The sequence below is a fragment of the Cryptomeria japonica genome, chromosome 9 (assembly GCF_030272615.1).
Source record: "Cryptomeria japonica chromosome 9, Sugi_1.0, whole genome shotgun sequence".
Taxonomy (NCBI): domain Eukaryota; kingdom Viridiplantae; phylum Streptophyta; class Pinopsida; order Cupressales; family Cupressaceae; genus Cryptomeria; species Cryptomeria japonica.
In genome coordinates, this window is record NC_081413.1 from 654,527,566 (window position 1) to 654,554,385 (window position 26,820).

Genomic DNA, 26,820 nt, shown 5'->3' on the forward strand with positions numbered 1-26,820 from the left:
ATCTGTTGCCTTGTCTTCATGACAGGCATGTTATTGTTCTTACATAAGTTGCCAACTGACCAGTGTTGGTAGACTTGTGGGTAGACCTTAGCCATGTATACCTCTGGCTTACGGCGAGTATCCTGAGAGGAACATCGCTATGCGGAGTGTGACCAGCGCGTGCCTTATCCGCGGGGTACACTGCCATGCGGGATACGTCCATTGCATGCTTTGTTCGCTTGGGGTATTGCCATGCCGTGCTGAGACACGATGCGGGGTGTAGTAGACATTTCCATGCGGCCTACCGCTAGGTATAGGGTAGAGCCATGCCACGTGACAACGTGATGCGGGGTGATGTCGAGGTGCACACTACCATGCCATGTGGATGTGTGACTTGGCCACACCACATGATGAGCTACTAGGATAGCTAGACGATTGCTCCTTCCTTCCTCGTTGGTGGCTAGCTATTAGTCACGTAGTGATGTAACGTGCAATTATGATTTTCTTTTAATTATTATTTATTTCTTTGGGGATCAGCAATTTATTTTACTTTGACTGTGAAGGTTTAGCCATGAGCTTGTGATCTTTTGCACTTTTGATTTGGTGTTGAGATTCCGGATTATTTTCTTGCTTTACTGTTGGAATTGAGGATTTATTATCTTTATTCTTATGTACTTTGGTGGCTAAACCGGTTTATCCTTGTTGTTTTCGTATGTTGGTCTTGTGTTGCAATGTGAATTCCTCTCCAAGAACGTAGGAGACGGGCTTGGATGAGTGTATACGAGGAAGTAGACGCAAGGAACCTTGAGGATGGGGGTATGTGAGGCTGTGATGCAGCTAGTATCCACTACCTACCTATGTGTGGTGACTATCTCTTGGAGGCTAACCACCTTGTTCAACAAGGGATATTCACGAAGGTCTTGTATGGAAGGTAGCACCGCCATGGTGTGCCTAGCACCATCGAGCCTCTGAGTGAGATATTGGATATTTTTTATCATATTGTTGTTCTGAGATCAGGCATAGAGATGCTGATCGTGGATGTTATCCTTTGACCGAGCATTGGACATGCTCACATGTGGCCTTTTCTGTTATGCATTCCAGTTATGTGGATGGTTATTATGTGTATCATGGAGTAAATTGTGTTGGCTTGTCGCTATGTTATGGGACATAGTCTTTGGAAAGGTTTTTATATGCCTGGCAAGTGTAATCAATTGAGTTATTTACGTTGCTCTTATTTCATGAAAGTAAATTGGCTGTAGAAATTGATATTTCAAGCTAGTTCTATGTTATTAAATTTTATGATAAAGATGGATTGGTAAAGGAAATTGATCTTAACGGCATGTTTTCTTGTCATTATTGGTAGACGATTTTGGTAATTGTTGTTTACCTCTTTGTAATGCTGTAATTTGGTGTAATGAAAGGAAGAAAATTCTTGTTTCTCTCCTATGATTGTGGATAATTCCTAGAATATTTTAAGGAATGTATGGTTTTAAATGTATCTTGCCAATGGATAATGGTGTTTGTAAAGGATTTTGCAATAATATTTCAATTGATTGTGGAAAGATTCTATGTGCAATTTGATCCTTGTTGAATGAGTTTCAGGGCCGATGCGTACGACATGTTCTCCATCTAGCCTTACGACTTCCAGGAGTAAGTCGGAACCTAGGGGGGGAGAATGTAGTACCCCTACCCTAATCTACTTCTAACCTTGGTTTAATCTTGATTAGTTTATCGTAATATTATGTTATAGTCAGATGTTGATTTTACGCATAGCTATTGATGTGGTTTTCTCACTAGTTGTATGCAAGTTGTTTAGTGTACCTATATCATGGTATTAACATCGAGCTAACGCTTTCATTAAATTTTATGTATGTATGCATGTATGACTCTTGGTTGCAGGAGATTTCAGGTACAACACCGTTTGAGTACGAGGTTCTTCTTCACCTGGATTGCAGGTTTGAGTGTACCTTTTTAATCCTTAGAGTTGGATTAGGTGGTCGTAAGACCCTAGTTGACCTTCGTCGTGCTCAAGTGAGCATCGCCAGTCATCGTTGGTAACCCCCCTTCTTGTTTGGGTTTGCGAGTCGTCTGTTTGGTTGGCTTTCTCGATTTGCGTGCTTGGTGTGCATGGTTAAATTGATTAATTAGTCCTCAGTAATTATTTTGATTATTTATGTATTTGTGCATTAGAGATTTATGGACTAAATTAATCGAGAATTCGTTATGAGATTTTCGTTGTTAATGAATTGCCTATTTTAAATTGGGAGTGAGTTCGATTAATGACTGATTTTGAATATTAAATGCATTTATATATGCTATTGAAAAGAAAGTTTTATATTTTATCGCCATAGAGTTAATTGTGTTCTGTTGGCTTATTTGATTTGAAAGGTTTAATTGAATTAAAGGAAGAAATCATTTTTTTGAATTAAAAAGCAAGTTAAATTGTTGCTATAGTTGAAAAGAATTAATTTTTGAGAATTATTTGTAAATAAAGAGTTTTAATTCCAAAAATAGAATTTTTGGGGTCAACTCTCCCATATAACCCAAATTTGGGGAAAATTGGGAAGATGAACATTTTGGGGGAATTTTTGGTTGAAAAATAATTTTGGACAAAATTGGGGGTTTTGGGAGGAAGAAACTTCTGCTGGATCTGACAGGTGGGCTCTCCTTCAGCTATTCCAGGATTGCGTGTTAAGGTAGGATCCAACCTCAATTTTAGTTTTTGTTTGAAATGGAAATGGGGGTTTCATCTGGTTTTAGATTCTCCATTGTCTGCCATGCTTATGAATTGATTTAGTAAATTAATTAGCTTGGCTGGAGGTGTATTTGAGATGTTGTTATTCCTCTTTTCGTTTTGGGCGTTTGAAACCCTTGGGAGTTTGAAAAGAATGAGAAACCCATCAAGAAAATGTGATATCAATCTCAGTTTGTTTAAACCGAATTTGTATTGAATCGGAATTCATTATCAAACCTGGTAGTGGGCGTTTTGTTTTATAAGCTCGAACTGTGTTTAAAAAGAGAAAAGAAAACATTTTTATATTTCTTTTGAGCCTATGCGTTTTCTATGTTTTGTGGACTGTGGGTTTGGGGTTGGAGGGTGGGGAGCGGAGCTCCACCCGCTCCTCCTCCCTTCCCCCGTGCGTCCCCCGCTTGCTCCCCCCCGTTCCCTGTTTCACCGCATTAGTGCGTGGCCGTGGCGGTCGCGGCTCACGGCGGTTGCCGCAGGGCGCCGCAGTGGCGCCGCCCGCCAGGGTTATGTTGAGCGGCGCTGCGGCTAGGGTACCGCCCTCGCCCCTTTGTTAATGCGTTTTTTTCTGTTTAAAACATAGTTTTTTTTAAATTGGTTTTTTTTAATGTATTTTTTTACCATTCAAAAAAATGCATATGTTATGTATATCATTTTAATGAAAGTATTTTTAATGTTAAGTTTAGTTAGATTCTTAATTATGATTAAAGGTGGAATATCATGTTAAATGTTAAATTGGTATTGATTAATTTTATAATGGAGTTATAGGTTAATCATTATCCAATTTCATTTCACGACTTTTCTACCCTTTTCTAATTAAGTTCTACAACTGTGAATTTTCGCAATTGAATATTGTAGATTATATTCTGATTGATCTTGGATTAAAAAATCTAGACCTTACCTTCTAGCTGATTAGATTATTTGGCTAATTAAGGTAGTATTGTTTAAAAACAAAATAGAGAATAATATGTTATTGGAAGATCGTTGAAATACGATGTTATTACTAATTGATGTTGTTAGTATTATCTTAGAACTTATCAATTGAGTAAATGAGAAGTAGTGAAATATTTATCGTTGGGTATTTGAATTGAAACGATATGCTTTTGGAAATGATTATCTCCTTTTAGACCCTCTTTTTATTATTATATTTTCGTGATCCGTATAATGCATCTGGGCTTGAAAATGCGAAACTGTAGAGGTCGGTTTTAGACCAATATGTTAATGATGTTTTGTTGGAGATTAAATATCTTATTTATTAGATTAATGGTTGTCTAAGTTTAATTAATATGAATTTGGTTTAAAAACTCATTATGGCTTAATTTGCCTGTTCAATGCTTTGAACCTTAAGAGTTAGAAAACCAAGAACAACTTAACCCTTGATGAGATAGATAACTGTAATTTGATTAGATCTTGTAGAAAACTTGATCGTCTTGTAATGATTAAATCAATTTGAGGAAATATTGTCTTTTCTGATTATTGCCTTGCGAGTTTAATTTCTGTATTCGCCTTTAATTATGAAATGGCATGGTTTGCTTTGTTTAGTAGGACCCTGTCGTATGGCTTGACTTGGGGTACCTGTTTCAGTCCTCGATTCCGAGTGGACTGTTTTATTGTGGTAGTGTCGTTGTTGATCATATCCTCTTTGTGTGAGTCGAATGATGATTTGTGGTTGACCGTTGTTGGTCAGGTCTCTAGTTAGAGTACCGTTAGTAAGTGACCATCCTTGAGTCGTGTTTGACCAGATGATTGTTTCTCCCTTCTTAAACTCCGTTCGTCTAACCATGTGTATCCCTTGGTTATGAGTTCGTCGGAGTTTAGTCTAGTGTCGTATGGGAAAGTGGCTTTCGATTGGGGCCGCGCCCAAAGTGGCTACTGGGTAACCCATCGAAAGTGAGTCTAATAAGTGATAACCTTTAAGTAGATTAGAATGTAATCTCCAAGTAAGATAAATGTGCCTCACACATGGGACGAGTGCTATTATAGATTCGACATGCTGTGAGAATGCCTGAAATGGCAAACCATCTTCCTTGTCTTCATGAGAGGATGCGTGGGTCCACATGAGGCTTGGATGGGCTGGAAGCTCGGATTAGGTTGCCAGGGTAACCCAGTGTATGGGGCCGGAACCTATGAAGACTTGCCATGGTAACCATACCAAGTTGTGTGATGACACTTGTCCCTACGTTCGCTAGTGTGTTGTCGTTTTGTCCTGTTAAGAGTACCTTTGTGAGTCGTCCTTTCGTCTCTGCCCTTGTGAGTATCGGTTTCATGTTAGACCTTGGGTGGTGATGACTCAGTTTTATGGATGCTCTCCTGGACCTTTGTATTGGCTTCGATTATGTTCAGCTGGATCCTGTCTTTTCAGGGATCGTTTATGTATTAATTGACCGATGCGGTCATTTGTATATTGTTTATGTATCACCTTGATGGCTGGATTGTAATTGGTGTAACCTCTTGTATTCTTAACTTTATTATTTATCAGAGGGGTCTTGCAGTTGAGCAGACCCGGAGATGTAGCCCTTTAGGGGTGAACTCCGAGATCATTATGGTGTTATGTGATGTATTCTCTTGTGTTTCCTTTATTCAGCTTTATCATGTATGATTAGCTTATGTTAGAATGGTTAAGTGGATAAATGGAATTAACTTTAAATGCTTATATTCAGTTCTTTCTTGAATGCCATGTTGATCGAATGCGTAAGTGGTTTAGATGAGATTTACCGTAGATGCTAGTATGCAATCGTCTTTTGAAATGCAATAAGTTGGAATATGAAAGAATGTAACTTAGAGTAATGAATTATACTCAGTTGTTGTTAAGGAATTTAAATATGCTTGGAAAGATCTCTTATGTTATGATGAAATCCTAGTGTATTAGAATGTTAGATGTATGGTTTGTAATTTTAAGTGAAAAGTTTGAATGAAGATTATGAATGGATCTTAATGATGAATCTTCGCTTGTGATTTATATTTCCCTCTTTTGAAAGGAATTATCCTGATTATGAATTATCCCGTTATTAAGATATTCAGCTTTCTGGATTAATCGTGTGAGTTAAGTGAATTGTGAAATTTAAGTAATCTCGTTGGGAAACTCTTTAGGTGTTAGTTGAAGTCTTCCGCTATGTAATCTGAATCTTTGATATCTTGTTGTTTCTAATGTGGTGTAACTTTAAAAAAAAAATTTGCACTCTATTCTTGTGTTATGGCTTAATCCCTTCGGGGTTCCTAGCGGGGCATTACATTTGGTATCAGAGCCCATGTTGCAAACATTGGGATCTCTGGTGTTGCGTGTGCCCTCTATTGGTGTGAGGTGTATCGACCTTATGTGTATGCTTGTCCTCCTTTTGCATGTGAGTGATTGAGCAGACCTTAGCTTGTGTGTAACGTGTATGTTCACACCTCGTTTTCGCCTTCTTGATGTTGGTGTTTGAGTGCTTATATGTGCATTGTGTGCTTATTGATGACTTGGTCTACGATTACTTTTATTCTGAAAGAGAATCGTATGTACCTTCCTTTTTGAGTGTGGTACTCTTTAGACTAATCCATTTGGGTGGTCTGTGCTTGTCTTGAATCTGAAAGTGCGAATTGTGTTTGTTTAAAGATTATGATCTAGCTTAGTGTTGTCCACTTGAAGGACTAGTATGGCAATTATTGAATGCTTATTTTGTAGAAAATTAAATGATCATCACCATTCCTCTCTCTCTTTCTGGAAATTGAAATGATTAAGATATGTGTAATTATCTTTGATTTGAGCTTCTTATTTGCAAGAGAAAAGGGTGTGACTTCTTGAACCCTTGTGTGAGCCTTATGACGCTTATGTTTTTAGATTATTAAAGGGCTACGGGTTTAAAAATTTATTTTGGTTATTGGGAGAAAACTGTATGTGTACATTTAAAGAATTCTCCATGTGTATGTTGTACGAGTAGCATGATTAAATTCTACCTTAGTAAGATGCATTTCTATGCGAATAGTTGAATTATGTGAAACTGCTTGGTTGGTAGAAGAAGTATTAAAAAAAAAAAAAGAGCATGTTATTGTAGCTTCGAGGGAGTATTAATGTGTTCCCTGAAAGATTGTTTTATGTGTTTCATTAAACCAGTTTGATTGAAGATATATTTTAGCAAATGCTCCATTGATCTCGCTTTTGGGTATATGTAATTACCTTAATGTGTTTAGAAAGTGCGAATGGAAAAGCTTGTTTGATGTGCGTACATTAATATGTTTTATTTGGGTAATAGCTCTTTGCTTATCTTTGATCGTAATGTGATTTCTAATAGGTTGCAAATTATGACATGTGTCTATATTGTATTATTGTAGTGAGTGTTCTTAAGAGGTCTTGCATTATCGAAAAGATTGCCTCTCTTGATCTCTGTTTTGTTTGGAAATCTAGAACCTCCTGTTGCAACCATAATTATTGGAAATGTTTCTGTTAGGCTGATTGTCATCCTTCTAACGGTAGCGAAATGAAAACCGTGCAATTAAAATGATAGGCTTATAGTGAGAAATTTTATAATGTAGCGTGATCTTGTTTGATCTTGCGTTGTTTGTAGGAGATAGTTTGGTTATCAAACTCTCTTTCCCTTCTCCTTGCCTAATCATAAGATTTTTAGAAATGGTATTAAAGAATGCATTGATTTAAATAGAATGTTTATAAAACATGTGAAATTGTATGTTGCTTTTGGCTTCATAGTGATAGATGAAAGTCTTAAGCTTTAGAAACGAATTTTCTTAGCTAGTAATTTAGTTATGAATGCTTAGTAAGATTCAAGAAAGATATAGGAATGATGTTATTTCCTTATGTAATTGTGAATTGTTAATAATTTCAGTACTTGAATCTAGAGTAAACTTGATTCAGTTATTTATATAGAAAGCATAATTGGAATCTTCCTTGAATAGATGTTAGCGTACTGAAAAGTATTCCCCGTAAATGTGACTAAACCAGTACTGGTGTATTTGTGTGTATTGTAAGAAACCAATGCTTATTATGTGTGCCCATGGATTGGTGAAGTAATCAACCATGGAGGATATGTTGCTTATGAGTATGGGAAACCATACTGTTTATGTAATGTTGCCTATTTGTTTCCCTATTGAGTACCAAACTTCGGGTTGTGGGTAACTCAGTATGTTAAGGGGTAGTATTCGAAGTAACCGTTCCTTGAATGGAATGGATTGGCGTACGAGTAATATTGACGCGAAGCGACCTTAGCTTCTCTACTTCGAGGAATGATATAGTTGTACTACTAAACTGTATCAAAGGCGTACTCAATACTTTCCCTTTTGATGAATCTATTTATAGGTTTATGTGTGCCAGCCTATTCCTCTCCTTTATTTGAGCATATAGATGGCAGTTTTTGAGCATATTGATGGAATTCTATTGGAGCATCTGTTGCCTTGTCTTCATGAGAGGCGTGTTATTGTTCTTACATAAGTTGCCAACTGACCAGTGTTGGTAGACTTGTGGGTAGACCTTAGCCATGTATACCTCTGGCTTACGGCGAGTATCCTGAGAGGAACATCGCTATGCGGAGTGTGACCAGCGCGTGCCTTATCAGCGGGGTACACTGCCATGCGGGATACGTCCATTGCGTGCTTTGTCCGCTTGGGGTATTGCCATGCTGTGCTGAGACACGATGCGGGGTGTAGTAGACATTTCCATGCGGCCTACCGCTAGGTATAGGGTAGAGCCATGCCACGTGACGACGTGATGCGGGGTGATGTCGAGGTGCACACTGCCATGCCATGTGGATGTGTGACTTGGCCACACGACATGATGAGCTACTAGGATAGCTAGACGATTGTTCCTTCCTTCCTCGTTGGTGGCTAGCTATTAGTCACGTAGTGATGTAACGTGCAATTATGATTTTCTTTTAATTATTATTTATTTCTTTGGGGATCAGCAATTTATTTTACTTTGACTGTGAAGGTTTAGCCACGAGCTTGTGATCTTTTGCACTTTTGATTTGGTGTTGAGATTCCGGATTATTTTCTTGCTTTACTGTTGGAATTGAGGATTTATTATCTTTATTCTTCTGTACTTTGGTGGCTAAACCGGTTTATCCTTGTTGTTTTCATATGTTGGTCTTGTGTTGCAATGTGAATTCCTCTCCAAGAACGTAGGAGACGGGCTTGGATGAGTGTATACGAGGAAGTAGACGCAAGGAACCTTGAGGATGGGGGTATGTGAGGCTGTGATGCAGCTAGTATCCACTACCTACCTATGTGTGGTGACTATCTCCTGGAGGCTAACCACCTTGTTCAACAAGGGATATTCACGAAGGTCTTGTATGGAAGGTAGCACCGCCATGGTGTGCCTAGCACCATTGAGCCTTTGAGTGAGATATTGGATATTTTTGATCATATTGTTGTTCTAAGATCAGGCATAGAGATGCTGATCATGGATGTTATCCTTTGACCGAGCATTGGACATGCTCACATGTGGCCTTTTCTGTTATGCATTCCAGTTATGTGGATGGTTATTATGTGTATCATGGAGTAAATTGTGTTAGCTTGTCGCTATGTTATGGGACATAGTCTTTGGAAAGGTTTTTATATGCCTAGCAAGTGTAATCAATTGAGTTATTTACGTTGCTCTTATTTCATGAAAGTAAATTGGCTGTAGAAAATGATATTTCAAGCTAGTTCTATGTTATAAAATTTTATGATAAAGATGGATTGGTAAAGGAAATTGATCTTGACGGCATGTTTTCTTGTCATTTTTGGTAGACGATTTTGGTAATTGTTGTTTACCTCTTTGTAATGCTGTAATTTGGTGTAATGAAAGGAAGAAAATTCTTGTTTCTCTCCTATGATTGTGGATAATTCCTAGAATATTTTAAGGAATGTATGGTTTTAAATGTATCTTGCCAATGGATAATGGCATTTGTAAAGGATTTTGCAATAATATTTCAATTGATTGTGGAAAGATTCTATGTGCAATTTGATCCTTGTTGAATGAGTTTCAGGGCCGATGCGTACGACATGTTCTCCATCTAGCCTTACGACTTCCAGGAGTAAGTCGGAACCTAGGGGGGGAGAATGTAGTACCCCTGCCCTAATCTACTTCTAACCTTGGTTTAATCTTGATTAGTTTATCATAATATTATGTTATAGTCAGATGTTGATTTTACGCATAGCTATTGATGTGGTTTTCTCACTAGTTGTATGCAAGTTGTTTAGTGTACCTATATCATGGTATTAACATCGAGCTAACGCTTTCATTAAATTTTATGTATGTATGCATGTATGACTCTTGGTTGCAGGAGATTTCAGGTACAACGTCGTTTGAGTACGAGGTTCTTCTTCACCTGGATTGCAGGTCTGAGTGTACCCTTTTAATCCTTAGAGTTGGATTAGGTGGTTGTAAGACCCTAGTTGACCTTCGTTGTGCTCAAGTGAGCATCGCCAGTCATCGTCGGTAAACCCCCTTCTTGTTTGGGTTTGCGAGTCGTCTGTTTGGTTGGCTTTCTCGATTTGCGTGCTTGGTGTGCATGGTTAAATTGATTAATTAGTCCTCAGTAATTATTTTGATTATTTATGTATTTGTGCATTAGAGATTTATGGACTAAATTAATCGAGAATTCGTTATGCGATTTTCGTTGTTAATGAATTGCCTATTTTAAATTAGGAGTGAGTTCGATTAATCACTGATTTTGAATATTAAATGCATTTATATATGCTGTTGAAAAGAAAGTTTTATATTTTATCGCCATAGAGTTAATTGTGTTCTGTTGGCTTATTTGATTTGAAAGGTTTAATTGAATTAAAGGAAGAAATCATTTTTTTGAATTAAAAAGCAAGTTAAATTGTTGCTATAGTTGAAAAGAATTAATTTTTGAGAATTATTTGTAAATAAAGATTTTTAATTCCAAAAATAGAATTTTTGTGGTCAACTCTCCCATATAACCCAAATTTGGGGAAAATTGGGAAGATGAACATTTTGGGGGAATTTTTGGTTGAAAAATAATTTTGGACAAAATTGGGGGTTTTGGGAGAAAGAAACTTCTGCTGGATCTGATAGGTGGGCTCTCCTTCAGCTATTCCAGGATTGCGTGTTAAGGTAGGATCCAACCTCAATTTTAGTTTTTGTTTGAAATGGAAATGGGGGTTTTATCTGGTTTTAGATTCTCCATTGTCTGCCATGCTTATGAACTGATTTAGTAAATTAATTAGCTTGGCTGGAGGTGTATTTGAGATGTTGTTATTCCTCTTTTCATTTTGGGCGTTTGAAACCCTTGGGAGTTTGAAAAGAATGAGAAACCCATCAAGAAAATGTGATATCAATCTCAGTTTGTTTAAACCGAATTTGTATTGAATCGGAATTCATTATCAAACCTGGTAGTGGGCGTTTTGTTTTATAAGCTCGAACTGTGTTTAAAAAGAGAAAAGAAAACATTTTTATATTTCTTTTGAGCCTATGCGTTTTCTATGTTTAGTGGACTATGGGTTTGGGGTTGGAGGGCGGGGAGCGGAGCTCCACCCGCTCCTCCTCCCTTCCCCCGTGCGTCCCCCGCTTGCTCCCCCCCGTTCCCTGTTTCACCGCGTTAGTGCGTGGCCGTGGCGGTCGCGGCTCACGGCGGTGGCCGCAGGGCGCCACAGTGGCGCCGCTCGCCAGGGTTATGTTGAGCGGCGTTCCGGCTAGGGTACCGCCCTCGCCCCTTTGTTAATGCGTTTTTTTCTGTTTAAAACATAGTTTTTTTTAAATTGGTTTTTTTTAATGTATTTTTTTACCATTGAAAAAAATGCATATGTTATGTATATCATTTTAATGAAAGTATTTTTAATGTTAAGTTTAGTTAGATTCTTAATTATGATTAAAGGTGGAATATCATGTTAAATGTTAAATTGGTATTGATTAATTTTATAATGGAGTTATAGGTTAATCATTATCCAATTTCATTTCACGACTTTTCTACGCTTTTCTAATTAAGTTCTACAACTGTGAATTTTCGCAATTGAATATTGTAGATTATATTCTGATTGATCTTGGATTAAAAAATCTAGACCTTACCTTCTAGCTGATTAGATTATTTGGCTAATTAAGGTAGTATTGTTTAAAAACAAAATAGAGAATAATATGTTATTGGAAGATCGTTGAAATACGATGTTATTACTAATTGATGTTGTTAGTATTATCTTAGAACTTATCAATTGAGTAAATGAGAAGTAGTGAAATATTTATCGTTGGGTATTTGAATTGAAACGATATGCTTTTGGAAATGATTATCTCCTTTTAGACCCTCTTTTTATTATTATATTTTCATGATCCATATAATGCATCTGGGCTTGAAAATGCGAAACTGTAGAGGTCGGTTTTAGACCAGTATGTTAATGATGTTTTGTTGGAGATTAAATATCTTATTTATTAGATTAATGGTTGTCTAAGTTTAATTAATATGAATTTGGTTTAAAAACTCATTATGGCTTAATTTGCCTGTTCAATGCTTTGAACCTTAAGAGTTAGAAAACCAAGAACAACTTAACCCTTGATGAGATAGATAACTGTAATTTGATTAGATCTTGTAGAAAACTTGATCGTCTTGTAATGATTAAATCAATTTGAGGAAATATTGTCTTTTCTGATTATTGCCTTGCGAGTTTAATTTCTGTATTCGCCTTTAATTATGAAATGGCATGTTTTGCTTTGTTTAGTAGGACCCTGTCGTATGGCTTGACTTGGGGTACCTGTTTCAGTCCTCGATTCCGAGTGGACTGTTGTATTGTGGTAGTGTCGTTGTTGATCATATCCTCTTTGTGTGAGTCGAATGATGATTTGTGGTTGACCGTTGTTGGTCAGGTCTCTAGTTAGAGTACCGTTAGTAAGTGACCATCCTTGAGTCGTGTTTGACCAGATGATTGTTTCTCCCTTCTTAAACTCCATTCGTCTGACCATGTGTATCCCTTGGTTATGAGTTCGTCGGAGTTTAGTCTAGTGTCGTATGGGAAAGTGGCTTTCGATTGGGGCCACGCCCAAAGTGGCTACTGGGTAACTCGTCGAAAGTGAGTCTAATAAGTGATAACCTTTAAGTAGATTACAATGTAATCTCCAAGTAAGATAAATGTGCCTCACACATGGGACGAGTGCTATTATAGATTCGACATGCTGTGAGAAGGCCTGAAATGCCAAACCATCTTCCTTGTCTTCACGAGAGGATGCGTGGGTCCACATGAGGCTTGGATGGGCCGGAAGCTCGGATTAGGTTGCCAGGGTAACCCAGTGTATGGGGCCGGAACCTATGAAGACTTGCCATGGTAACCATACCAGGTTGTCTGATGACACTTGTCCCTACGTTCGCTAGTGTGTTGTCGTTTTGTCCTGTTAAGAGTACCTTTGTGAGTCGTCCTTTCGTCTCTGCCCTTGTGAGTATCGGTTTCATGTTAGACCTTGGGTGGTGATGACTTAGTTTTATGGATGCTCTCCTGGACCTTTGTATTGGCTTCGATTATGTTCAGCTGGATCCTGTCTTTTCAGGGATCGTTTATGTATTAATTGACCGATGCGGTCATTTGTATATTGTTTATGTATCGCCTTGATGGCTGGATTGTAATTGGTGTAACCTCTTGTATTCTTAACTTTATTATTTATCAGAGGGGTCTTGCAGTTGAGCAGACCCGGAGATGTAGCCCTTTAGGGGTGAACTCCGAGATCATTATGGTGTTATGTGATGTATTCTCTTGTGTTTCCTTTATTCAGCTTTATCATGTATGATTAGCTTATGTTAGAATGGTTAAGTGGATAAATGGAATTAACTTTAAATGCTTATATTCAGTTCTTTCTTGAATGCCATGTTGATCGAATGCGTAAGTGGTTTAGATGAGATTTACCGTAGATGCTAGTATGCAATCGTCTTTTGAAATGCAATAAGTTGGAATATGAAAGAATGTAACTTAGAGTAATGAATTATACTCAGTTGTTGTTAAGGAATTTAAATATGCTTGGAAAGATCTCTTATGTTATGATGAAATCCTAGTGTATTAGAATGTTAGATGTATGGTTTGTAATTTTAAGTGAAAAGCTTGAATGAAGATTATGAATGGATCTTAATGATGAATCTTCGCTTGTGATTTATATTTCCCTCTTTTGAAAGGAATTATCCTGATTATGAATTATCTCGTTATTAAGATATTCAGCTTTCTGGATTAATCGTGTGAGTTAAGTGAATTGTGAAATTTAGGTTATCTCATTGGGAAACTCTTTAGGTGTTAGTTGAAGTCTTCCGCTATGTAATCTGAATCTTTGATATCTTGGTGTTTCTAATGTGGTGTAACTTTAAAAAAAAAATTTGCACTCTATTCTTGTGTTATGGCTTAATCCCTTCGGGGTTCTACTTTAAAAAAAAAAATTGCACTCTATTCTTGTGTTATGGCTTAATCCCTTCGGGGTTCCTGGCGGGGCATTACATTATGCAATACGGTAATATTTTGTCATTTTAAACATGGGCGCACTATACTTTTCGAATCTTACCGACGGGTTCAAACATAGGGATAAGCATGGAAGGTTATATAAAAATTTAAAAGTTTAGATCTTTTAACAAGAAAATAATATAATATTAAGAAATTTAAAAGTCAATTATTCAATTTTCGTTTGTTGCTTTTAGGAATTTTGTTGTTATTTTTCTAAGTTTGAAGAATATCTAAATTAAAATATAATTAATGTTGGACAGTTAATATTTCCTAGTTAGGAGACCAATCATATACTCTTTAATTATTGAATTAGCTAGAAGTTAATCTCACTAAATTCTAACTTACACAATGCACTCAAAAGTTGAAAAGTTGTAGTTCTTAATCAATACATTTCATAATCCTTTCTATAATTGTCATTCTTAAATATCATTTAGTTCAATAGTCAAAGTAATTGTTTGCTAATAAAAGTAGAACAACTATTAATCATTTTCAAGTGTAGATAAGGTTTAAAGTTGTTCAAGAGAATTGTTAATGTGGATGAAGAAAAAAGTTAATATTGCAACATTTAGGGTGTAAGAATATTCCTATGTCAACTATTTTTTTCTTATAAGTTTATTGTTTTCCAAGTTTTCTAATAACGTTCCAAACATCATATGTTTTTTCGCAAAACACTATTATCACCACAAAAGAATATTTAGTTTCCAAAATCATTTTCAAGCATATTAGAGTTCCATTTTAGATTCATTATTTCAAGTGTTTAACATACACTAGAGCTTTGTGACAACATTTTAATACATTTCCAAGCTCATTAGTCATTAGGTTCATGTTATGAACCGCATCGAAATTTGATACCTATTGTTTATTACATTCATTTTGGAATGTTCTCTTCTACATGTTTCATCTTGGATCAAGCTTTGCACTACCTTTGTGGGCTATGCATATCATTCTATATGTGAAGATTCGCTATATAATTCTATCTCTAGGAAAATAATTATAGTTGATAATTGGTGGTAGAAGCTTATAGATCAAAATTATGAGTTTAGTAGCATATTGAAGACAATTGTATTGTATTTCAACTAAGAAATTTATAATTTGCACATTGATCATGTCTCTGTATCGATGAAGGTTTAGGCCCCATATTATAAGCATGTGTGGCATACTATAATAAAATTTCATGATTAAATTAATAAAGATCATTTTTTCGTTTGATGTATAAATTGAGTTTTATTATCTTTTATATATAGCTACATGGTTAAATAATCATCAACCAGAATCTTCATTCATGAATCCACTATGATTGCGAATTAATAATAACTATTTTCAATCATGAAGAAAAGTAACTTCTACCTCAATATCAAGAAGGTAATTCTTCTAACAAATCACCACATTTGAGGTAGTTTATAAAGGAAACTTATCAATAAAGAGCTATTTTTGAGGCAATTTGTAAAGGGGTTTGTGGATAAATAATTTAATATAAGTTAGTTTACAGTAAACCCAAATTCAAAGTGCCTCCAAAAAGGTTGAATAGAGGCCAAGTGCTCCTAATAGTGCCGAAATAATAGAATAATTATTTAAAATGGTGAGAAATGTGTAATTCTAGTTGGATGTAGTAAAAGATAGAAGAAGAAGGCATAACCCTTGATATAATAAAAAAAGAAGGTACAAAGTGGATAATTTTGCATTATTACATATTTTGTTTAGTTTATGGGATAAAAATAGAAGGCTCTTATATAGCAGTCCACATATTGCATGAGCAATGTCAACCAGAACAACTCAAATTTACCAATTAGCACTAACATAAAAGGTGTGGCAATAATCAAATCACAATGATCTACAACCTGCAACCAATTTGCTGCGAAATCTCACTTGATATATCCTCCAAGTCCTCGTGAAAAGACCACATATAATTATTAAAAATTAATAAAGTACAACAACAATAGATGACCTCAAAAAAATCTTGGAAGAAACATCCATACAAACCATGTCTCATCCTTCTACCAACACCACCAAGTATTCGGTTGTGCGAAGTATGATATCCTTTATCTCCCCAAATGAAAGCATAACAACACCCAACTAACATGGATTTAATCCTTTGCAAACAAGGAAGATCAACCTCAAAAATATTTTGAAACTAAGAACCAACTCAAACATCTCCTAAACTCAATTGGACAAGGAGATAAATCTGCCAAGTAGACCAAGAGTGGGGAGTGAGAATGCTCCTCCAAGATACACCAAGTCATAATGACTTTCTCCAAGAACAATATCCTCCGACTCCATAATAAACCCATGTTTATTGCCATGTGTAGGCTCCTTGGTCTTCTTGCTAAAACCTTCATAAAGAAACCATCGTAACAAATGTTCCCTAATCCCAAGAGAACTCTAGCTTCACCTAAGTCTCTTAGTATTCAAGAGCACCTCCATTATCAATCCGTTGTTAAGATTCATAAAATAATATCACCATCATGAAGCTCTCCAAGAAAAGACCAATATACTCAATACCAAGAGCACCAACAAGACCAATATCAAAACTTCCATTGCACTTTTACATAACCTGGGAACACAACATTACAACATGATCTAACATCTCCACAAAAGAATGCCACATGCTCCAAAGAGCATAACCTACCAAGAAAGCGTATATCATGCTAATGCTCTAATCTAGAATCAAGAGCCTACCATGACATCTAAGAATCAACATCTCCAATCACATGAAAATAACCACCTCTTGGTAACAAAAATGTCACTTCCAAAATAAATAGTAAACTCCCATTAAAAAAATTATTTATGATATCAAAATAAACATATTACAAATCTAGCATAAACATCTGAATTATCCATCTAGATAATGCATTGAATCAAACACCATATCCACCTTAAATCCAATTTGCCAATTTACAACGAGTAGTCAACTTCATAGACATCATAAATAAAATCTAAAAGACAAATTCAAATGCTTAAGAGATATTATGACAAATCCAAATGCTCAAGTTTCCTCAACATCGAAATATATAGGAGACAACGTTCCACTGATATAACTTTATGCTAGAGACAAATTCGTGATATGCGGTAGGTGACAAACTATACTGGAAATGCCCCAAAAAGATTTGATACCGTGAGAACTCATCACCATCGATTTTCGTCAACAACTAGTTAAGAACTCTGTGTACAGCACCACCAGCGTGATAGTTTCACACTTCTTCAAATCTCGTTGTGGTGCTTGTAAAATAAAAGATAATATCTCCATAAAAGTAAAAATCAATGTCAATGGTCATCTGTGCAGAAAGCATTCACTTCACCAACTGGCAAGCCGTTCTTAGCCGCCAGAAAGCCCTACATTGTCGCCGATATCTTCCTTAAACTTACGCTTAAACTCCTAGGAAGACATGTAAATCCTGCCTATGAATTCTCCTTTAATTTCAACTACCAAACAATGTGAACGGTTACTCCACAATTTTCGCAATTCACTCATAGAGAACAAACTCTCTATTAAAGGGTTTTGACTTCTATGGTGGATCCCTACCTACAACTAGGTTGAGCAATGCAAATTTGTCACATCAATTAAAACATTCACAAATTAGGTATACTTTTAGATCTGACTCATTTTCTTCCATCATAATACACCTAATCAATTATTGATCAGAAGAGTCCGAACTTTTCCATTTCTTAAATTCAAGCATGATAGTCCCCAAACAGACGGCTTAAATCGCACACACTAAGATTTGAATTCTAAACTAAAAAGTGTTAAACACTTAGAGTTGACTGACATCCTTTAGACTTAATATGTTGCTTAGTATGTGTGATTTAAGGTTGGTCATAACCAAGTGTTGGTTTTACTACATGCATTTGTGGGCATGACCTCTGAACATCTTCTTGTCTTTCTTGGGGACCTTGGGTTCAACCCCTCACATTCCCCGTTAGGCCAATGATCCATGCACTTTATTCATTTTGAAATTCTTTAACTACTACTCATGCAACCGCTTCTACTAATACTCTTGATTTTAAGCTTCCCCTACCTCTCGAATGGCTAGGGTTCCATTTTTGCCATGGTTGTGGGAGTCTTTTCCCCCACTGTTTTACTCTCCTTCGTAACCTTATTTTTAACAGGCTTCTCCTCTTCCTCTAGCATGGCTATCATCTACCCTATTCTTAATCCTGGATTGCTCTCCCTAGATCTCACAAGCTCTGATACCAATGGTTAAATAATTATACAAATTGGGAACTTATAAATTATACACAAACACAAGTATTAACATGGTTCACCAATTTGACTACATCCACAAGAAAGCAAGCTTAATCTTTATTATTCATTGGAACATACTCACATAGAGATTTACCCTCGTATATATAGCATAGTCTTCAACAGAAGAAGACTAAGAGATAGAGATGGGAAGATGAAATGAAGAGTCAAACTTTGCATCCCAATAATATTAGCATAATTTTGTTGAAGACGTATTACACTCACATAATGAATGCAAAAACGTGTGTTAATAAAAACAAGAAACATTTAATTTGGTGTGTTTATAACACGTAAATACATAAAAGTAAAAATATATTTTATTTATTTTCTCCTCTAATTACCACTCTATCATTCAATCATTTAATTTAATAATTATATGAATCTAATATTATAACAGTAAAATGATATAATAATATCTTTTAAATAATTTAATATTAATTACAATATCATAATATAAAAATAATTTAATATTAATTATTACATAATAATATAACAATTTTTTAAATGAAATAATGAATAAATATGATATTTTCACATATTTTATTTATATTCTTATAAAGATGCTAGTTAATATTGATGCTCACACCCGGATCAAAACCATATGAATTTTAGGTTCTTTGTCCCCATCTAAACCTAATCTTTTGATAAAAACTTTACCACCAGACTCTATCTTATGCTTTAAAATGTCCCCCAATTTTTCAAATAGAAAAAAATTTATACTTCTTAATTGTTTTAAAATGCAGTCGCTAAGCGTAGGAACCGCCACCTCATAAGGTGACCCACACCACGACAAATAAACCACAACAAATCCAGTCACAATTTGAATGCGCCAAACTTTTTATGCCAAATAAAAAGTGCAGAGTGATAGGATTGGAAAGTGTCCAGAATTTCAATAAAGTTTTTCTCCATAATCACGACAGACTGGTTGCAAAGCTTTTTGCCCCAGAAAGCTGTAGCCACATAATATGTTATATTATATTTAATCTTTATGCAATACGGTAATATTTTGTCATTTTAAACATGGGCGCACTATACTTTTGGAATCTTACCGACGGGTTCAAACATAGGGATACATATAAATTCTTTCACTTTAATGACTTTAACATAAATTAATATATATTTTAAGGAGAGATTAACTTTAATGACTATAAAATAAATTAATATGACTGGCTTTTAACTTACAGTAAGATGCTTAAAGAGTCCATCAAAAATCAAGTCTTGTTGAATGCAAGGCTTTACCATTTAAAAGAGATGAAGTCAGGATATAATGCCATATTTTTATTTAAAATACAATTTATATTCAATAAAATTGATTAGATAAAAATGATCCAATATTGAACATGTTCTAATAGTTGTGATAACTTATTTAATGTAATGTCCAATATTTTAATAATATAGCACTAATATTTTAATAATATAACACTATTGGTCTAACTCTTTTTCTAAGAGGAGGAGAAGGGGGATTGAGGGAAGATAGTGGGGCTTTTCAGACACCTCAACAAAAAACATGTTGATTTGGCATCATATTTGATGATGTCACCCAAAAAACCTTATTTATAAGCGAAAGACTGGACAAGTAAGTTTTAATAAGAAATTGGAAGTGATTTGAAATTGCTATGTAAGATTTTGAGAGGCACCAAGTTAAGGTAATTAACTATTACATCATGACATCATATTTTATGATGTGACCCTTAAAGCTTACTTATAAGCAAGAGCTTGCCAAATAAGTTGCATAAAATATTGGGAGTGATTTGAAATTGCCATGTAAGATTTTTCAGAGGCACCAAGTTAAGAAAGTGACTATCCAGCCCCTAGGTTGCAACAATGAATAAGTGATGGTGTATGAGGCTAACTTACTCATTGGTGCATTCAAGAAACTAAATAACCATTGTGAAAACATTTAACTATAAGATCCTTTCCCAAGCAATTCAATAAATATACATTGTGACACCAATAATTATATTATTTACATGAATCCAATACATCATATATCACACATATAAATTAAATAATTATAATATTTTATATTAAAAAAAAAAACTATTTTCTAGGTTTATTTACCAATAATTATGAGTTTGCCTTGAAATTAACAAACTCTAATATATTTGGTTTGCAGGAATACCCTCTGTTAAAAAATTATAATATAATTAATAATAAGAATCCATTTTTGACAAACCTTTAATTATTATTCACATAATTACAAATACTGGAAGAAGAAGAAGACCCCACCCCAGCCATATTGCCCCTCTCCCCTAGCCTTTAGCCCTGCACAATTATTAAAAGACTGAATGGCCAAAGCCTTTTTCAACAAAAAGATAAGGAGCTTTCTGAGCGAGAATGGAGCTTCTACTCCTCATTCCATGCCTCCTATTCGTGACAAGTATGCAGGCAGCGACACCCACATCTGGTTCGTACAAAAAGATAAGGAAATTTCAATATAACGTTGCTACACATCTTTGCCTCAGTTGCATCTGTTTTTGAATTCTGAGAGAAAAAATCATGGCTTTATGGTTTAAGATCAATCTAATGGTGAAAAATTGCAGGTGCTCAGTTCTATCCATACCCATTTATGACTGTGGATGCTGAGAAAGTAGCTGCTAGAAGATATGATTATATCATAGTTGGAGGAGGTACAGCTGGGTTTCCTCTGGCTGCAACTCTCTCACAAAACTTCACTGTTTTATTAATGGAGAGAGGAGGATCTCCTTATGGGAATCCAGACATTGAGAACGCCAGTGCTTTTCGCAAGGCATTAGAAGAAGCAGATAAATACACTTCCATAGCTCAGGGATTTGTAAGCGAGGATGGAGTGCAGCTTCAAAGAGGTAGAGTTTTGGGAGGCGGAACTGCCATCAATGCTGGGTTTTACAGGAGGGCAAGCATGGAATACATCAGAGAATGGGATGGGATGAGAAACTGGTGAATGATTCGTTTGTGTGGGTGGAGAAAATGATTGCTTTTGAACCAGAACCCCTTTCTCGCTGGTCATCGGCTGTAAAAGAAGGGCTTCTGGAAGCAGGAGTGCTTCCTGACAATGGGTACACTGTGGATCATTTGGAGGGCACCAAGATTGGGGCTTCCACTTTTGATAAGACTGGCAAACGGCATACGGCTGCAGATCTGCTCAAGTATGCAAACCCAGAGAATATTGTTGTTCTGCTCAATGCTACTGCTTCCAGAGTTCTCTTCAAATCATCATCAGGTGAGTAATTATACAATGTTCTTGCTTTATTCAAAGAAATCTTTCTTTGGTTTTTTTGTCATGGAAGACCCATAGAGTTGAGTAGTCAGTTTGTGATAATTATTAATTAGGGGATAGGTACTTTTTAAAATTTTATGTGGAAAGATCAAATTATTAGGGGAGATGATAGAGCCTGAGTTGGTCTAGTGGTGGAGAACTTATGTTCTTGAAAGAGAGGTTACAAGTCCGAATTCCATAGTGGGTAAGATATGTATCCCTCGTTTGTAGTATAGTGAGATGCCTTCTGCAAGGTAGATTATAAAAGAATCTTTGACCGCTAGGCATAGTGTACTATAAAAGAATCAATCTTTTTAGCAACAACTTACTTGTCAAGTTCTCTACTTGTTATAAGGTTTAAGGGTCATGCCATCAAATATGATGCCACATCAACATGTTTATTTGTAGACATGTAAAAAAAAGTCTAAAATAAAAGCTAGACCAATAGTTGTCTACTAAATATGTTTTATTGTTGGGTGATATGACATTACATGATTTGTTACTTTTTAAATCCAAAAAATACATTTCACTCAATTATGGGTACTCATTATCAACACTAAGAACTTTAAAGTCACAACTATTGCCCCTGCAAGGAGTAGGGGATGACTCATATATAGATTGCTAGGAATTCTAGACTATAAAAGAAGTTTTTTATCTACAACTTTTTAATAGTAGCTTATAACTTGTCAAGTTCTCTATTTGTTATAAGGTTTTAGGGTCATGTCATCAAATATGATGCCATATCAACATGTTTTTTGTAGAAGTGTCCAAAAAAGCCCAACATAAAAGCTAGACCAATAGTTGTCTACTAAATATGTTTTATTGTTGGGTGATATAACATCACATGATTTGTTACTTTTTTAAAATCCAAAATTGATATTTCATTCAATTATGGGTTCTCATTATCAACACTAACAACTTTAAAGTCTCAACTATTGCCCCTACAAGGCGTAGGGGATGACTCATATATAGATTGCTAGGCATCTTAGACTATAAAAGAAGCTTTCTTTCTACAATTTTTTAATGGTAGCTTGTAACTTGTCAAGTTCTCTATTTTTTATAAGGTTTTATGGTCATGGCATAAAAAATAATGCCATATCAACATGTCTTTTGTAGAAGTGTCCAAAAAAGCCCAAAATAAAAGCTAGAGCAATAGTTGTCTACTAAATATGTTTTATTGTTGAGCGATATAACATCACGTGATTTGTTACTTTTCTTAAATCCATAAATGACATTTCATTGAATTATGGGTACTCATTATCAACACTAACAACTTTAAATTCTCAATTATTCATGTGACATTATTAAAAATATCATGATGTTACACATGTTTTTAGTTGAGGTGCCCAAAAAGGTCCAAAATAAAAGCTAGACCAATAATTGTACACTAAAATATGTTTTATCGGTGCATTGATGTAAAATCACATTATTTTTTACTTTTAAATCCAAGAAATAGATTTCATTCAAGTATGGGTATTCACCATCAACCCTAGCAACTTTAAAGTCATGCAACTATTGGTGCAACATTTTTTTTTTTGAAGACAATGCAATGAATGAAAATAATTACAATGAAAGGGAAGAAAAGAGGTTGCCATCAATATCAAAATCAATTCTTCACTAAAACAACAACAAAAATAACTAAATATCCCACAACTAGCAATAATAACAATTGTTTAGACATTATGCAAAGTACCAATTTGAACATGGTAGAATATCAACAAAACAAACCAATTTTGCAGCTAAAAATAGACCTCTTAACATTATTAAAAATATCGTATTGCCACATGTTTTATTGGTGTGTTGATGTGAGATCACATGATTTGTTACTTTCTAAATCCAAGAAATACATTTCATTCAATTATGGGTACTCATCATCAAAACTAGCAACTTTAAGGTCACAACTATTTTGATGCAACATCGTTTAAAATATTGGACATTAAATTAACAAATGGTATAACAACTATTAAAACATGCTCTACTACTAGGTCCTTTCCTTTAAGACATATTAATATTATTATATTATTTAGTTATTTAGGCCAGTTTAGGGCTTACACGTGTTATTTAAATTGACTTCACTGACATGTTAAACATAAGTAAGATATATATAGGAGGTAGTGAGTCTTATTTGATCATTAGATTACAAATTGTGCTCTCATTGAAGATACTTGGAGGTATCCCTCTCAAAGTGGATTAGGAGGCTGCCCCATTGAAGTGACATATTATTATCAAGTATTTGTAGTCTATTTCCTACAATATTCTTCTATTGTTCGAGTTATTTCACTACAATTAAGAAGTGGAAATTATTGTCAATTCACTTGTGAATAATTGTTCACATCTTTTTCTTTTAGTTTTATTTGCACTTAAACAAATTTATATTTTGATTATGTTTACAAAATTGGTGTAGGAAAGTTGATGGCTCATGGGGTAGAATTCATAAACTCTATTGATGGTAGTTTGTACCAAGTATTAATTGATGAATCATCATATAATAGTGAGGTTATCTTGTCGATAGGTAGTATAGGAAGCCCTCAACTCTTGCTTCTAAGTGGAATAGGCCCTTCCCAACATCTCAAAAAATTAAATATACCTGTCCTAAAACATGTACCTTCAGTAGGGAAAGGGATCCAAGATAATCCTCGTGCAAGGATATTACTACAATCCCCAATACCACTTAATATTTCTAGCATACAAGTAGTAGGTATTTTGAATGATTCTCAACTCTACATATATTCTAGTAGCTTTGCAGTGCAAGTTGCCTCAAATAGCTCTAGTTTTAAAAATGACATTGGTGGGGCAATCTTTGTAAAAGTAGCTTATCCCTTATCAAGAGGAAATCTAAGTCTAATTAGCAAGGATCCCAAGGACAATCCTTCTGTTCTCTATAACTACTATTCTAAGCCTAAATATCTACAAAAATGTGTACAAGGGCTTATAGTATTAGGTAACATGTGTGAAACAAAAGTAATTAAAAAAATTGCCTTTAAGGAAAAGTCCAATAATGCAAGTGAGTTTCATTTCATTGGGAAAGTTTTGCCTAAGAATAAATCAGATGAGATGGCCATGAGCAAGTATTGCATTGAAAATCTCAACACCATGTGGCATTTCCATGGAGGGTGTAATATTGGTTCTGTGATTGACAAAAGGTACATTCTCAAAGGTGTTGTTGGTCTATGAGTTGTTGATGGTTCAACTTTCAAGGATAGTCCTAGAACTAATCCACAAGCAACCACCATGATGCTTGGAAGGTAATTGTGAAATGAAAATGTTGTATTTCTTTTTGACTTTCTCAAATTGGTTTTTAGTTTTGATTATATAGTTATGATTAGTTTCATTATTGATTAATCTAATAAAGTTGTAGGTATATAGGAGTGAAGATTCTACACGGTCGTGGAACTTTTATATCAAATAGGAGAATTTTCTACTCTTCATAACTTTTTTCAAATCCTTTTCTATAGATTTATCAATATTATGTATGGGGTGTAATTCTATGCATGATTAAGATATTATAATTATGGAATATTTGATAAGAAATCATGTATTTAGAGGGAATAATTTAATGAATAACACAATATAATAGATCATTCATATTGGAATGGAGGACTTTTAAAAGGTCAGTCTTTTGGTATTGTTTGTGACACAATTTTATTTATTTTTTATCTAAATAAATAATGGTTTTTTTACTAAGTCAAGTGAGAATTAAGTGTCCTTTCTTGTTAAGTGAATATATTGTTAAAAAATTATCCCCCTCAAATTAAGGAATATTGTGCTTTGACTGGTAAATCAAGGAGAAAGGAATGTTATCTAATCTATTTCTTTCAAATAAACAAAAAATTTAATGGCTATTTAGTAACAAACCTCACAATCCCCACCCCCTCCCACAATCCCTAAGTGCAATCCTTTTTAACATGTGATTGAAGAATTCTCCAATTATTGACTTGAATTTCTTTTGTTGTGGATGAATTCTTTCTATATTTCACCTTGAAACACATATATAATTTCTAAAAGAGTTTTATTAGGAAGAGTACCCAACACAAGAACATTAGAAGGGGAATTATCAAAAGTATTTGCTAGAGAATGAAGCTCTACAACCACTAAGGGGAAGTGTGAAGTTTATTGGAATCAAGGAACACTGAGAGGGGGGGAGAATTAGTCTTTTGCAATTTTTAACATTCTAAATCTGATTCTTTAACCACTAAGAAAAACTAAATAAGATCGTAAAGTGCAGAAACACAAAGCAAATAACCACAACACCATAACACCAAGATTTTTATTTGGAAACCCAGTAAAGGGAAAAATCATGGTGGGATTGAGACCCACAATATTAATATACCTTGTTATAAGTATAGTAATATTACATGAGGGGACTGCACATGCATTCAGGCACACTGCTCAAATTACAATAAGGGCTACAACCCTAGAAGGCTCACTGCCTTACAAAATATTACATATAATAATTGGAATGTCTAAACTGATAAGAAACATCTATAGATGCCAGAAACAGTTCCGGTTAAGAACAAAATACATAGTACTACAACACTGCTCTGTTATGATATTCTACTATATTCCAGAGGAAAAATCCTTGAACCACACACGTGAAACTGGACATAATCACTCATACACACTTCACACATAACCATTGATACCAAAAATGATCAAATCAATCACTCTAATATATCCACAACATCAAAATAAGTCTTCATCATGTCGACCCAAAAATACATAACATGCAAATGAAACATGTTACCAAAGTCGGCTCAATCCAATCCAAAAAAAGCATGCAGACCAAAATAAATTTTCCACATGCTTCCCATATGTCAGATCAACATCCTCAAATAGGAAAACAACACCCAAAATCACTTTGCATGATCTGCACAACGAATCTCCACACGTTACTGCCAGTGAACATTGTTCTACTTAAAACCTGTCTATCAAATCTTCCAACTCACTCAACACTCAACATCAGAGGCCATAAATCTGGAATAAAGAATATTACATGTCCACAATGCATCTCTGAGAACTGCAACACCAAATAGTCAACACAAATTAATTGCCAATCAAATTACTGTACACTTCGGCAGATGTCCTATTATTCTCCTAGACCTCAATCCATCTTTTGACATGAATGAACCATGAACTGCGGATTGGATATCTAACTCAAGTTATCATCAATTACAACATCTGATCATCAATGCAGTGTCTCTTGCCAACAATCTCCCCCTTTGGCATTGA

The 26,820-nt window shown here is 35.0% G+C and overlaps 1 pseudogene; it reads left to right on the top strand.

Moving 5' to 3' along the window:
* The first annotated feature begins 20,641 nt into the window (after positions 1-20,641).
* On the top strand, positions 20,642-25,022 carry LOC131039989 ((R)-mandelonitrile lyase-like; annotated as a pseudogene).
* The last annotated feature ends 1,798 nt before the right edge of the window (positions 25,023-26,820 follow it).